The sequence below is a fragment of the Protobothrops mucrosquamatus genome, unplaced genomic scaffold (genome assembly GCF_001527695.2).
Source record: "Protobothrops mucrosquamatus isolate PMUCROS unplaced genomic scaffold, P.Mucros_1.0 scaffold1458, whole genome shotgun sequence".
Lineage (NCBI taxonomy): Eukaryota > Metazoa > Chordata > Lepidosauria > Squamata > Viperidae > Protobothrops > Protobothrops mucrosquamatus.
Window position 1 is genome coordinate 90121 of NW_015387636.1, and position 17273 is coordinate 107393.

Here is a 17273-nt window from a genome sequence, read left to right on the forward strand (position 1 = left end):
GGGGGTACCTTGCTCAATAGTAGTAACTGTGAGAGGGACCTCGGAGTCCTAGTGGACAATCACCTAAATATGAGCCAGCAGTGTGCTGCAGCTGCCAAAAAGGCCAACACAGTGCTAGGCTGCATTAACAGAGGGATAGAATCAAGATCACGTGAAGTGTTAATACCACTTTACAATGCCTTGGTAAGGCCACACTTGGTATACTGCATCCAGTTTTGGTCACCGCGATGTAAAAAAGATGTTGAGACTCTAGAAAGAGTACAGAGAAGAGCAACAAAGATGATTAGGGGACTGGAGGCTAAAGAATATAAGGAATGGTTGCTTGAATTGGGTATATCTAGTTTAATGAAGAGAAGGACGAGGGGGGACATGATAGCAGTGTTCCAATATCTCAGGGGCTGCCACAAAGAAGAGGGTGTCAAGCTATTTTCCAATGCGCCTCAAGGCAGGACAAGAAGCAACGGGTGGAAACTAAGCAAGGATAGAAGCAATCTAGAACTAAGGAGAAACTTCCTGACAGTTAGAACAATTAACCAGTGGAACAACCTGCCTCCAGAAGCAGTGAATGCTCCAACACTGGAGGTTTTTAAGAAGAGACTGGACAGCCATTTGTCCAAAATGGTATAGGGTTTCCTGTCTGAGCAGGGGGTTGGGCTAGATGACCTTCAAGGTCCCTTCCAACTTTACTACTACTACTACTACTACTACTACTACTACTACTACTACTACTACTACTATTATTATTATTATTATTATTATTATTATTATTATTATTATAAAATAAACTTTTTAATGTTCATAAACATTCCACTATATTCTACTTGGTGCATTTTATCCTTTTATAATGCTCAAATATTACTTAAATTTCACCTTGTTTTATTGAAACAAAACAAAATAAAACAAAGCCCTTATTCATGTTTTCCATATTTAATAATAGGAGGGGCTAAGATACTTTTTTTTCCTCTCCATAGTCCAAAAATATTAAGACAGGTGATGGTGATATAATTGTGAATTAGATTGAACTACATTTTCTTCAAGAAAAATCTAAAAGCTTCAACAAGTTTCTTTATTAAAACATATTGGGCAATAAAATATTTTTCTCATGCTTGGGATATTCCTTCTCAGTTTTTGTCTTTTCTTTATTTTTCTAGCTTACTTTTTTAAAAATCCCTTATCTGTGTTTTGCATAATTTTTCTTTCCTGAAAGTGAACAGTGGGTATGCATGTATGTAAGTCATTGTTTAAATGTTTTATTTCCAGCTACCTTTGTTATATAACAACATCTAGCAGTTCTGGCAGAATAGTTAGAATGCAGAATGGTTAGTGACTCTGCCCACTGTCGGGAGTTCGATCCTGACTGGCTCAAAGTTGACTCAGCCTCTCATCCTTCCGGGGTCAGTAAAATGAGGGCCCAGATTGTTAGGGACAATATGCTGGCTCTGACATGACAGAGAAGAATATTTGTAGATCAGGAATGAAATGAGGATTCCTTGGTTCTCTCTGAATTAGGTTTTCCAGACATTTCATTATCCAAACTAAGTAACATCATCAGAGCTAGTAGGGCCTGGGTTTCCTCTCATTTTACATTCTAGTGCAGTGGCTCCCAAACCGTTTCTATACCCCGCTTCCCTAGAATGCTTCTGATATATTGTTGCACCCCTTACAAAAGTTTGAAATAAAGGCAAAGGAATTATGCATATACAATATAATTTTAAAAACCCAACTTTTCACACACCCTGGAATATTATCTTGCAACCCCAGAGGGTGCGAGCACCCCCAGTTGGGAACCCCTGTTCTAGTGGCTTGCCCTGCCAATGTTGGTGGGAGTGGTTTTGGTGGTTTTTTGATTGAGCTATTTACTGTTAGCTTATTTCTCAGCTCCTTGATTGGAGTATTGTTTATGCCTTGATGTTAATCTTGCTGTTAATTTCTGATTATCTGCATATTATCTCATTTGAATAGTATATAGATGTTGTTTATGTCTATGTCCTGCTGATGACTGATTTGTCAGAGTGCCAGGCTTCTAGGTATTCTGTAGCATTTTTGGACTTGGCTTGATCTAGGATGGTCACAGTTGCCCAATCCAACTGTGGTTAAGTCTGTCCATGTGTTGTGTGATTAAGAAGTCTTTGTCAGGTCTTCTGACTGCTGGTTAGTATTCGTGGATGTGCTCTGCTTGTCTTCTGTTTGTCCTATGTTGCATCTTTTGTGGTCCTTACATTATATGTTATAGATGACTCCTAGTTTTTCTTCTGGCACTGCTGGGTCTTTACTTAGGATATTCTGGACACTTTAGTTGGTTTGTATGCTACACTTATGCCATGTGGTTGTAATAGTCTTTTGGTGGTTTTTGATGTATTTTTTATGTGTGGCGGGGTCATCCTTTTCATAGCTCTTGTTGGTTGTGCTATATTGGGTTGAGTGGTCAGGCACTTTTTGATGAAGTTGTGTGAATATCCATATTGTTGGAAGATGCTGTATTGATAATCCCTTTCCTTTTTCTGAGGTTCATGGTTGCTGCAATCTGTTTGTCTTCATCAAGAACACTATTTAAACATATTCTGGAATGCACATATTCAAAGCCAATTCATAGATCAAACACATTATCTATATTTGTCCATGAATGAAGCATGTGCACAATCCCCCAATAGTTATGATGTGAATGTTTTTTTATATTTCTAGTCTATGTGCATTGAAGTATACAGAGTATATTAATATTGCTAACTAACTGATAGCCACTGAGCTGACTAAAGAGCATGAGACTTTTCTACTTGATTCTAAATGGTACCCAAGAACTGGAGTTAAATGTCAGTGCCATTGTGCTATAAGAAGAAGTTATTACAGAAAGATCAACCATAGTTTCATCAAATTCAGTATATGTGTAAATGAGCAATTGTCAAAGAGGTTAGAAATATTTCTATTCACTTTTTAAAGAGGAAAGTTATTTTTTAAAAAGGAGGTTTTGTGATAAAGGAGATAAAAGAGAAAATTAAGAGGGTCAGATTTCTTTAAAATTCTTAACAGGTTATTCAAAACTAAATTAATAGAACTTAATTCAGAAAATATACCAAGGATCAAGAGAGTTGGTTTCAAATTCTAAGAAAGCATTCCTCCTTTAAATAGCAGAATCAAAGAACAATTAGAAGTAGGAAAGCTTGCTTTTTTTAAAAAAAGTGATATTTTGCCAAATGAGGAAAGCATAAAGGAAGCTTTCTATCTTTATTGAGAAAATAAACAATATAGAATTCAAAGGCTGGAAAGAAAGAAGCTGAAATACTTAGGACAAAAGTATTAAACAATCATAAAATAATATTTATATCTATCAAAGGGGCTGGGTGGTGTGTTGGAATCTTCAACAAGAAACTAGTTTTTAAAATGTGCCTCTCTTGTGCCATTCTGTCTATGTGTCATAATTGTTCAACTGGCTAAGTAAGAAAGGTTTCTGAGTTTTCAGAATGAACCACTGGAATGTCTGAAGTGTCTCTCTATAAAGGCAAACACTTCAACCACTTTATTCTGAATTAGTTCTTCTGAGCTCCAATTATGGTTACCACGCAAGGACTTGGCCTAAGTTCACCACTTTTCATAATCCAGAACCAAGCAAAGGGCTATCTGTAAGTGTCATGGTTCTGATAGATGAAACCCATCAAAAGAACTTCGAGGCAAAATTCTTCCTTAAAGAACATTTATTCGGGAAACAAAGTATCGGCACTACATAGTTGAACCCAAAAACTAAATTCCCTTCCCCTGTATACAAAGTAACCAGGTACAATTCCCACCCCCAATAAACTATCATAAAGCACATTCCCCAATTAGCTTAAAGTGCAGGCTTTCTCCTCAGCCTGCAAAAACATTATCAGCTTGTCCTTGGGTTCCCACAGCAGTGTTATTATTATGGCTAGCTGAGATTACACCCAACCCCCCCTGCTGCGCCTTAATTCTAAAAGCAAGAAAAGCATGTTAAAGGAGAAGAGAAAATGGCTGCATTTTCATCAGTTGTCAGAGCAGGAACATCCAATGTTAGCAGCATTGACATTAAGGTTATTTTTTTTAAAAAAAAAGTAAAAAAAAATAAAAATTTCCCCTAACCAATCATTTCCTAGCCAAGGGAACCAGTATTATTCGAAGATGCTTCCATGGTCATGTGGCCAGCATGACTCTATGCTGAGCCACATGGTACACTGTTACCTCCCCATGAAAGTGGTATCTATTTATCTACTTACATTTGCATACTTTCAAACTACTAGGTTGGCAGGACCTCAAGCAAGAATGGGAGCTCACTCCATCACGTGGTCTTGAACTGTCAACCTTCTGGTCGACAAACCCAATGTCTTCACTGAAAGATATGAACATATCTCCAATGTGCATATTTTAAATCTACTGATGCCTTAAAGAGATTTTGTTCTAAAAGAGATACCACTGTTATATCTGGGATCAAACAAAATCATATGCTGCATTCTTGATAATATGAGAGTCACAGTTTAATAGAATAATCTTCTTCCTTTGATGTGTTGTCTTCCAAGTCATCAGCTGAAGAGACAGTATCCTTTTTTTATTCCTGTTCAGCCTCTTTAGTTTGATGACCATCTCTTTTGTCTTGCATTTGTTGTCAACATGTCAGCTGTGGAGAGTGTGAATATCCTCTTCCTTTGTATTAGAAATATTCCTAAACATGTTGTTAACTTCAATACCTTTTGGTTGCTTTAAAGTGAGAACTTTGAAGTAATGTTGCTATATTCTTAAATTGACTGGGACTAGATAATACCTGTTTTTGTTATCACTAAACTCTTGTTATTATAAACTTTTTTCTTTTAAAAAGAAAAATAATATAGTTGGGCATAATACTTATTTGTTGATGATTGTTGTACCTTCTACTCTTTTATTTATTTACTTGAATCAAGCCTCATAGTAAATATATATTTTAACAGGGGAATAAGTGTAATTGTGCTAGATGGTCAGTCTCAACTCTTTCCTATTATTTAAACAGTAAAAGTTGAAAGGTTAACTAGTTCTACAGATGTTGGCATTGTAAGCTATTAGGATTGTATTGAGCAAATGAAAAAATCAAAGCAAAACAGAAATGATTCACTGATAGAGAGTAACCCTGCTAGTTCAGAGTAGGGAATTTTGTTTTAAAAATCATTTCTATTATTATATAACACATTTTCTTTTACCACTGCCAAGGGAGTCCTGAACATTGCATCAAAACCTTCTGTACAAAAAGTTTCAACTGTTTAATTTTGTATGTCATTCCCAGTATTTAATGATAGTAGTTATTAATGCATGGTGAATATATTAGATTTACATGTATGTTGGAAGTTCTTTTTGTAAACAACTGGATTTGCATTTTCACCCTCATTTTAGTATACAACACAGACACATATTTTTTCCTTGTTCAGAGTTTGAGAAAACACGAAAATGACAATAACTGGTATATTAATGCTGTCCTACCAGTTTTTCAATGTTGCTTTCTTTTGAAGGTAAACTCACATGATTTCAACCTCAGGAACAAAGTCAAGCTAAAATCTTGTGCATTAGATGTAAGTAATGAGTAATCTTTTTTTCTCCTACCAACATTTATTTATTTATGTTTAGATTTATAATTTATAAAATCTGGCATGAAACAAAGCAAAATTCAATTTCTAATGCCACTTTATTTTTAAAAATGCCTACTTGCCTGTAGCCATCAAAGGCTGGTCTCACAAACCCCAGAGGCATTCTTAGAAAATGTAAAAATGTAAACCATTAAAAAGTAGTATTAATTACACAGCATTGTAGAGGGCTAAATTGGTGAAAAGGAAGAACCACTCAATTTTGGTATATCACCTCTGGTTCTCCATTTATGAAGAGATAAACCAACCAAACCTGGTTCAAATGGGGTTTCTTATTCAAAAAGTCTGACTTCCTCTGCTTATCTTACAGTAGCAATAACTGGTTCTTCATGAGATGACAACCCTTCTCCATTTTATCAAAAATGAAGCATCAAAGCAGATCATTTTTTACAAAAGGAAAGCAAAGCATCCACAACAGTAGACTGCTAGATTTGAAGAACTATTCCAGGCAATTGACGAACATGGTCATCAACTTAGAAATAAGAACCAAGCCTAGCAACCATCACCACTGCTTCTCTCCGCTTCTCTTGTAATATTGTATCTATGATACACAGCTTTTTCAATTATTTTATTTTTCTATGAACTTTAGATGAGCCTTAATATTGGCATATGTACTATGTCCAGTTGATTCGCAGCTGGAAGATGAGAAGATCAGCTGCTACCATGTGGTAAAGGGTGAATGGAAATAAGCTTGCAACGAAGGGACAAAGGGAGAATATGTGATGGCACAACGAAGAAATGGTCTTTTTGCACCATTATTATTTTGGAAGTCTCTTACTTACTTTTCTTAATAGAACAGTAAAGTAGAATAATAATAAAAAGGCTTCAGATTCCAAGTATGTGTTTTATTACATGAATCTTGTTATTTTACTTTATTTGTTGTCTTGGAAAGAACTATTCCCTTTTCAGAAAAAGAAAAAATTTAACAGAGCAAAAGTGAAAGAATATTGCAGAGAAGTGGCAGTATATCAAAAAGAGAAAGTATGCCCAGTCTCTCCAGAGATTACTCACGATAATTTTGATGAATGGTCCTCTCTCCACATCACTCTCACACTCTGTAGAAGTGATTTCTTTCTGAAATGTGATTGTCCTGCAAGAGGTAATGTGAGTACAATTTGTCTGGCTTATGACTGCTTAGTTTGGGAAAGTAGAGAGGCAAAGAAAGACGAACCCTGAAATTGCAGCTGTAAAAGCTTTTTGCCATAGTGTTGAAATATATTTAAAATGGTTGGGGAGAGGAGGTGCATGAATTCCCTTTTCCATTCTGAAGGAAACAAGCACTGTGTCAATATCAGTGGAAGCAGGACAAAATTATGAAGGGAGGGAGAAAATAGAAGCACTTTTGTACAGGTAGCATTATAAAGATAATGCTATCCTGATCCTGTTGTCAGAAGTTTGCATCTTTGGATACCTGCCAAAGCACATCTGCAGCACAAGAACCATTGCTATTTCTAGAACTTTCAGACCCTTCTTAAGCTCTTCTTCCGTGCTTTTATGTTTGCAGTGGAATATCTCCTTACATGGATATAGTCATAAATATATGAAACAGAGGAAATAAGCCCTATTTCTCCTTCTACTATGAAGTATTGCAGACTGGAATGCAATAAACTGGGAAAGTTCAATTGCCATAGAGATGAATACCTTTTAAAAAAAGGAAAATAACAAATGTTCTTTCCTTATATATAACCAGCAGCTCATCCCCTTTTTACATCCCGTCACCCTCTGCAAAGGTTAAAGATAGATAAGCAATTTGCTGAAAGATTGAAACAGTATCTTTGGAGCACAGATGTTTCTGATGTATACATTTTTACTTAGAGTGCCTGATACTTGAGCTTATAAAGCAGATGTCTCAAGTTTTGAGTGAATCAAATGTCAGCAACTATGGTTTAATAGTTAGAGGGGCAGACCTGGACTCAGTTCAAATAGGCACTCAGCAGGAGCCAGATATATTTTGCGGTCAATGCACAGGACAAGAGTTAGAAGAAAATGGATTAATACCCTGTAGGTCAATTCTAAACTTTACAGGTAATGGATAGGACACACATACTGTAGATAGATGACAGACAGACAGACAGATAGACAGACAGACGTACGATAGGTAGAATTTGAAGGAAGATGCACACATGCATTTTACACAGTATATAGCCTGTTTTTCCTGTAAATAATATATGTACACAATAGTAAATTATATTAAAATATTTCATAATTCTGCAAATAAAAAAGTAAGAAGAAAGCATATTTACTGTATGTATGCTATTAGTTTCTACCCTAGACTCATCTTTACCTAATGTGAACATCACTGTATACCTTTCCCTAATATATTGATCTCTGCATCTAGTTTCCTCAAATGCATAGATCTTATATGCAACTTTTCTAAATATTTTGCTTTTTATTTTGCAGGCAACTTTGCAGAGTATTAAAAAAAATATGTGATGTTTAAGCCTAGAACATCTTGAGATGAATGCTAGCAGACTCCACAAATTATTTTTGTGTTATGGTGAATTCCCAATTCTAGTGAATTTGGCGATTTCAGTCAAAAACAATACTTATTAAACCCTTCAAAAGCTAATAAATTATCAGCCAAACCTTCAGGATATCTCCACACTATTTCGAAGGACAACTTACTTTTCATGATAGTTTCTGGACTGTCCTTTTGTAGGTTGGTGCGACATTCATATTTGCAGACAATATTCAATCATTACAATTACCCACTCAGTTATCTACAGTTGCAGCACAAAACCTGTCAAGTTTTATGGTCACATGATTACAAACATGATGTATTTCATTTCATGGTGGCAGAAGTGTTTTGTAATGTTATTTCTGTTGGAAGTGATTACGAGATATGAGACTCCCAAATGTGTTGAACATTGAAATGAGTAACTAGGGGGATGATTATCTCCAAAACAGGTTTTTCAGTGACACTTCCCAACACTAGAATTTGAGAGGCACTTGGCCTTTCACTTAATATTTAAAAGGCACTTACCCTTTATCCTTAGACTATCTAGTATTCACATAGAAGCAATATGTGGTTGAAATAGGCACTATGCTAGCCCTTAGATGCTGCATTTATCTTAAAGAAAATAATGGTCTTTTATAGAAGCATGAAAATATGGATTAGCTGAGAATCTGAGAGGTAAAGGAGGAGTATTTTTTCCTCCCATCCCACCTTCTTTTAATGAGGTGAGAGAAATTTAAGTCGTGTTCTAAAGATTTGTCCCTGTCATCTCACCTACGGTTCAAAGACCTTTAATTATGCCAACTATGTTTTATTTATATGTTGCCTTTCTTTCTTAATGAAGGCAAGATGAAATGATGGTTCTGAAAAAAGAAGTTGAGAAAGAATAGAAAGTGATATTATAATGACAGTTGCCTTTGATTCACCAAGCTGGGGTTAATTTAAGAGGTTTTAGGAAAGAATCCGTACTGGGAATTGAACCTGGTACCCATTGTATGCCTAGTGGGTGTTCTACCATTGCACTTTAATCGTATCCAGGCTCACGGGAAAAAAAAACAAAACATTTTTCATTATTTCTTCTGGTGCAGGTAAGCTAAATGGCTACAAAATGGAAGAAGTTCTGGGGATAGAAGTAACAACTGACAATAACCAACTAAGCTAACTCTTTTGTGACTCTTCCTTCCAACAGGTACAGAACTGAATTGAATTTTCACTTGCCAGACATTTGATAGCCTCAATTTCCTGATTTTCTTGTGTTCAAAAATTATTTAAAGCTATCAAACATATTGTGGCCTGCTAAACATTGTTTTTTAATTGTTTGGCATGATCCTAGCTACCTCCCCAAAGTTGGCATTCCATTGACTATTGGATTATACCTGACATTGATTTTTGCCTCATAAAATATATAATAATAATAATAATAATAATAATAATAATAATAATAATAATAATAATAATAATAATAATAATAATAATAATAATAGTCCAACCCACTGCTCAACCCCCTGCTACTAGTCTGATCTTCTTAAGATAATTTTTACTGAATCTTTAAATGGATTCATAATGAAATGAAGAAGAAACATATTGATATTTGTGCAGCATTGTTTAAATCTTTCAATTATCTCATGCTAATTCTGCACCTTATTTAACTTTGAAAATATGTGAACAAGACTTTAGTAGCTAGTTATTGTCTTTGTTTATTTCTGTATGTTTTAAAAAAAATAAAGAGAGAGATGGAGGTTTCAGGAGAAACCAGCAGGAATCAAATTCATTTCTTATAGATCATAAAAAACAGAAAATTTAGTCTTTGCTGAATCACAGAATTTAAGATTGTATTGGCCTTTAAATTCCACTTTCTTTTATATACCATAATCTCTTACTGCAAGTATTTTTATCTCCTTCAATCTTGAAGACATCTTTATTTTGGATACCACTAAAAGTCCTAGATAAATCTCTTGATTAATCTCTTTCAGTACAATTGTCTAGCTAACCTTCTCACTTGGACATATTTTATAAACTATAGTATCTTTTGAAACAATCTTCTCAACTCTGAAATCTGACAGTGCAGTTGTTTGGACATTAATAATAATCTCTTTGAGAAATGCCTTTAACGATAGCATAATATTTCAATTATGGCCCATTGCTCTTTGATATTTATATCTGAACTGATTTTTTTTTAAGAAATATCCCCTTTACTGTCTTTTCTGTTTCAACTAATGGCTCACTGTATAGAATTTCTTTGGAGTCAAAATGTTTTTTTTTTCCTCCAGTTCCTAAGACTTACTAAATTTTCAAGACAATCATTCTTTCTGCATAATATAATGAACAATATAGATGCAAGCAAAGTAGCAATTTATCGTCTGATTAGGGATGAGCTGAAAATCTGTTTTCTTTTCCTGACTATTTCACAAGATAGAATTGTGCTCTAGCAGAAATTATAGCCAGATTTTTAATAAAAAGCATGGATAAAAACAGATTTTTAAAAGTAGAGGGACTGTATTTATTTTGTACGTACGTATATATATCAGGGGACCAGTAGTTTCAACTTTTTCTTTCTATTCACAGGAAGAAAAGATCTCTTTCACAGATTCCACAGAAGCTTCTTTGCAGCACTTTCTGGAATTACCACAAATGCGTAAGTTTTTGAAATTTTTAAAATGTATATGCTACCATTTAAAACCATGGAGTTTTAAATGGGCTTTTTTTCTCATAGAACACCCAGAACGGAGTTCTGGCACCTTTTTTGGATGGAACCTTGTAGGGTAGGCAAGATGGGTTTTATGACGTGTGTGAGTTCCGGCACCTTTTTTTTTTTTTTTTTTTTAAGAAAAAAAGCACTGTGTCTATTGCAGCTTTAAGAAGAAAAACATATTTTCCTTTGCTATAGTTATAACCATTGTCAGTTTTAGAAAAGGACAAGTCTACCTGCTGTTTTTTCATTCCTTTTCGCAATGCACCCTTAACTTTACTGTATGTTTGCCTCACCTCTTAAGCACCAGTGAATAAGACTGACCTTTACCTGAACACAAAAATACATTGCTTGGATTTTTCCCCCCTATTTACACAATTTAAGTTTTGTTAAAACTGTGGATCATTGTGCCCAGTGTTGTCTTGAATGCTGCCAATAACTCAATCTCCTGACCATTGAAGCTGATTAGGATATTCTCTCTGCCATTATTTCTATGAATGTGTGGTCCTTTGTTTGCATTGTACTATTGATCTTAAGCTTAATTATGCACAAAAAATGTATCAAAGCTTATATCAACATATTGGTAAGGGAGTAGGGATATATTAAAGCAATAGATTTATTTTTGTATTGAGCTTCTTCCCATTCTGGAATGTAAAATGAAAGTATTATAGTCTTTTCCCTTGTCTTGTCTGTACTGTTAATAATCATATTAGCTCACAATGTATAACCACACACTAGCATTCTAAAACAATTGTACAATAAAACAGGGTACTTAAAATACATGATAACAAATCCACAAAATGATACACGGACCAATCATGTTTTAAAACCAATATGTTAATTGATTAAAATTCATGGGATAATAAAAAAAGTCACTACATTTATCCCCAAAACACAGATGTATCAAATGGACGAGACCTAATGCATGCAAGGTATTTCAAAGATAGAAGACTACTTATGCTAAGGCCCCCTGATCGAGACACCTGAGCATTCCAAAAGCATTGCAAAAGAGCAACAATTTTTGCCATGAATGGAAGAAATAAAAATGATAATGAGCATTATTTTTAATTTGAGATATGTCTTTTTTGTCTTCTAGGCCTAGTTATTATCATGTCTGAGAGACAGAAATACATCTCAAAAAGAATTACTGAAGATGCCTGGTACCCAATATTACATCTACCCGTGATTCATTCAGTCAAGTATCCAGTATCGGGAGTGAATCTGAACATCTTCAGAAAGATGTTCCATGCTTATGGGCATATTTGTTTCTTAGATTAAAGACCATGCATGGAAGTTAGGCAAAAATCTCTATTCTACATCTATCTATCTATCTATCTATCTATCTATCTATCTATCTATCTATCTATCTATCTATCTATCTATCTATCTATCTATCTATCTATCTATCTATCTATCTATCTATCTATCTATCTATCTATCTATCTATCTATCTATCTATCTATCTCTATGTCCATTTCCATCTCCATCTCCAACTCTATCCATATCTCCATCTCTATTCATATCTCCATATTCCATATCTCCATTTTCTCTCTCTCTCTCTCTCTCTCTCTCTCTCTCTCTCTCTCTCTCTCTCTCTCTCTCTCCCTCCCTCCCTCCCTCCCTCCCTCCCATCACACACTATGTTTTTATATAATCTTAAAAATCCATTCTGTGGAGCTGACTCCTTTCTCTTCCGTAACATGTTTTGTTTCTTGTCAATAGAATAAATCTTCATAGTATTCTTCTTCCCATTAGTCATCAGAGCATTACATCATCCTAGAATGTAGATTGTAAAGGAAAGGGGTCATAATAATGATATATACAGGAAAAGAAATAGATTAATTCCAGATCATATGATATATTGGGTAGAAGAATCTTGGTGTTCTTCGGATTAAATTCTGATTTTTTTAATGATTTGAAGTTTATATTTGAGATGAGCAGGGCTTTTTTTGTCATAGAACGCCCAGAACGGAGTTCCGGCACCTTTTTTTGATGGAACCTTGTAGGGTAGGCAAGGCGGGTTGTATGACGTGTGTGAGTTCCGGCACCTTTTTTTTTTTTTTTTTTTTTTACAAAAAAAGCACTGTAGATGAGAATTATGACTCCTCCCTGTCCATAGTATTAGTAACATGCTTTTATGCACACATGTTCTATATAATCTTTATGGCTCAAGCCCTGGGTTATTTCTAACTTTCTATAAAATTGACATTCTGCCCACCAAATATGAGGTGAAGAAGTCCTGAGGAATGTCCCTAGATGTCAAGAGATGTGAAGGGAGGGGGCTGCAAAAGCAGGAATTTTCTATGCTTTAGGCAAAGGTAGCTCTCGGTTACATAACCTTATGGAAACATGTAAAAATTTGACTGCTTGAAATGTTTGTGTTGTAGATCTCCTGTTATTAGAAATGCTATAATTCTTTTGTAATTATTAATTGCAATTTTTATCACTGCATGGGGGCTCAGTGGTTAGGATGCTGGATTGGCAATTAGCAAGTCTGCATTCGAGGCCCAAGTGCTGCTGCATGATTGGGGGAGCTCCTGTTATTTACTCCAGCTTCTGCTAACTTAGCAGTTTGAAAACAAGTACTCGCAAGTAGATAGATAGGTATTACTTCGGTGGGCACATTAATGGACACATGAAAGAAGCCTCCAACCAGGCATCTCCCAGGCATTGGTGATGTCACTGGCTAATCTTTTCAACACAGAAGCACCTCGGGCCTTCCCACATGAATACAAGTAATCACTGTATTTGATATATATGGCATAACATTGTATGTTATTGTTGTTGCTGTTGCACTGGCTATGCTTCTTGTTTTTGTACAGTTTAGAGTTGGTTGATTGCAGTGGTTTATAAACTAATAAGCAACTAATAAATACACAGGACAAACATATAGATGGCTGTATGCAGTATCAATATACTTTTATTGATTTATAAATTTTAGAGAACGAAGAAAACAACAGAGAAAGTGGTCTGCTGTATTTCATGAGACATTCTTGCTCAGAGATTTATAAACTTCACCATAAGTAAAAATTAAATAGTCCATCATGCCAAGCACTTAGAGATTATGCTGACATTTTAATTCCACTGCAAAATAGACCCCAAAAACTCTGACAATCTCATACACGTTGCCTTTTTAGAATTATTTTTAAATGCATAATATTTGCTATTTTGCACAGATATCTTTTTCCTGCTTTAGTAAAATAAGCATTTTTTTCATTTTTGTCTAATTTAACAGTGTTCCACATTTTTAAGTAAAAAATGAAGGCATTATGACAAAAATCAACTATAGAGAAGACAAATCAATTCTTTAATTTGCCTATCAGTGCCATCCCTTCATAAAACACTTCTGGGGAAAAAATGAATTCATCAGCTTAGAAGTCATCCTCATGTTGCTTGTATTTCAGAAATTGTTAAATAGTTGTCATCAACTCTTTGACTGGATTTAATTTAGCAATGAAGTAATTTGGGGTACTGAGCTCAACTTTTTAGTATCTAAAATGGAAGGGAGCTTATGATAAAGGCATTATACATGATGGTGTGTGTGTGGAGAGAATGGAAAAAATAATCCTTTATTTCTGAAAGTATAGCTAAAGTTCTACTAATATTCATAAATTAATAAAGCTGGAATAATCCATTGATGCTTGAGTCCTACCACTTACTCACTATGAGAATCTAAATTGAAGCATCCTACATAATTGTCTACCTAGCTTTTGCTTAAATACATTCAGGACAGGGCAGTCAACCAACTACTGTTAAACTAAGATTATCATTAGGATGTTTTTCTTAATATAGGGACATTCTTTTAGCGGTGGTGCTTTTGAAGCAGCGTTGATCTTGGTGACTGAATAGACTCCTAATTTTCTTGCAAAATATTTGGAAGTGCCATTTTAAAAAGGCTGAGAGAGAGTGACTGGCCCAAGGCTGGTTTCAGCCTAGGGCAGGATGAACTCATTGTCCCCTGGCTTCTAGCCTGATGTCTTAACCACTATATCAACCTGGCTCTCTAATTCTATCAAATAACTGTCACCCAAGATAACAGATGATATCACAAACATAGTCCAACAGCATAACAAACTAGAAATAGAATGAGGCACTGTGTTTCACCAATATCTAATGTCTTCTTTGATAAATTTATATTTATTGGAAGCTACTCTCTTGGATATGTAAGTTCTATCAAACATATTCAAAAGCATGCTATATGGAATGTATCACAGCTTTAATTTTTGTGCTTGGCTGATACCACAATGTGGCTAATATTCTGATTATTTTATTCTGCAATTAAATTCAGGTATAAATGTGTGAGGTTTGGCTCAAATTGACTCTTAAAGCTGGCTCTAATTTGATCAATTTTGACACAAAGAAAGCTTTGGATAGCTGTCCTAAATGTGTTTTCAAAACTTTGTTCATTGTATAGAGATAGCCTTGATGGAATCCCTAAGGAGAAATGAGATGAGAATGTTAATGTTCATTAATCCGAGGGCAGCTTAGAGATATTTCAATGGCCAGTTACCTAAGAGACATTCAGACCATTTTTGGAGTCAGCCTCTTCACTGGTTATCTCCATAGGGTTCTCTGAAGCTTCAGATCCACAAAACTATTACAATCTTGGTTTTACATGGCCCCACCAGTGGCATAAAATTCAAGTCCTGTGGAGAAACTGTTTCCTAAAGTAGTAATTTGGCAAGTAGATAGGCAGCTGGTCAAATGAAAATGCCCCTTTCTCCTACATACGAAGTTGATTGGAAATCTTCTTCATCCAGGATAGAAATAAATTCTCTCAGTAGACTTAAATAGTAGATTGCCCTTCAGCAGGTTCTTAATATCCATAAAATCAATAATGATCAACTTCCTAAAATAGTTAAGAGAACTGGGTGAATCCAGTGTCCATGGTTTAGTCAATATCATTTTCTCCTTGCTCCTTCTCTCTTTTATACTTTGTTCACAGGCAGACTCTGTATAGAAAAAATGTATGAGTGATCTAGCTCTCTCTTTGATCTGGAGACAGTTGCTGGGAGCCAATCTGTTCATCTGCTCCTCTTATCACCCTAGTCATTAGCCCTGCTTTCGAGGATTTGTCTTCAGTCCACCATTGTTTCAAGTCTCAAATGATAGAATTAGTCATTGAAAAAGACATCATGACAGTATTGCACCATTTGTGAAATAACAACATGATGTGCACGCTGGCATTTAATGTCATTGTCACTTTTTCCGAATGCCATAAGTATTAACTAAAAGGAGGGTGGGTGGGGAAAACAAGTCTAATTTCAAAGAAGCAGATTGTTCATCACACAAGCAATCTTGGAACTGTTATTGAACAAATTGTTCATCAGCTTGAAAATAAAGGTTTTATTTTTCCATTTTCTGATATGGAGATAATTTTACCTGGTGGCTCATGTGAATAGAAAATGCATCTGCTGCAGTAACCTTCAAGTTCTTATCTATCTCTTATTGCTAGATTTGATTAAAGCATGGCAATGATGATGATGTCCTCCATCTTTTAAGAAGTTGAGATATGGCTTATCCTCTCCCTGCCTTCAGATGACCCTGACCTCTATAACTCCCAGTGTCTGCTAAGGAACTTCTATTTTTCATTATTGTTAGCTTGAGAGATGCTTAAAACAGCCCAATAATAATTTGAGCCCCATATGGGACCTTGCCTTTACGGAAGGCTTAAAGAACCTCAAACAAAGTCTCTCTGTTACATACAGTATATTTCTGGAATACAGTCATTACCCCACAACGAGTAAAGGGGGGAATTGAAAAAGGATGCCTTTCTTCAGTACAAGGCAACAGTGCCACTGATTGCAGCTTGTTGACATTTAACAATCAGGCAGCAAAGGATGGTGCAGTTATTAACCTGGACATTATGCATCAATGATCAATGCATGGAAATAAGTGTTATGTAGGTTATAACACTTATTATTATATGTGTGTGTGTGTGTGTGTGTGTGTGTGTGTGTGTCATATATAGCTTATATAACTATAAGTGTCATATAGGGCTAGCCAGTTTGGGGCAAGAAATATCAGCATTATTTTTGATGCCATACTGTAGCAGTCTGTTCTCATAGGGGCCAGACAAATACTCAAAGGAATTTAGTAATCTCCTAGCAGTGATCTTCCGAGGGATTCGCATTGTCATTAAAGCTAGTAGCTATTATTTGACATCACTTCCATGAATTGGTTCAGCCCCTTCTGGAAACCAACCAGTAGTCTTGGATTTTTGCAACCCATATCTGGTAGCCATAACTGTCCCACTACTGGAATTGCTAAAGAAGAATTTGAAGTAAGAGAAGGCAATGTAATATGGTTGATTAGTTTTGCTTTTAGGATACATTGCTTAATAAAACAAACTTTAAAAGGTGCTTCACACGATCTTTTATCAAAGCAAAGAACCCCTTTAAAGTAACAGTGTAGGCTTTCATGACCAGTGTCAATTAAATAATGATGAGTTTTCTTGCTGAATGGCATCAACTAAGCAAGGACCAAACATTGAGAATTCTGAAATTTGGCCTACAAG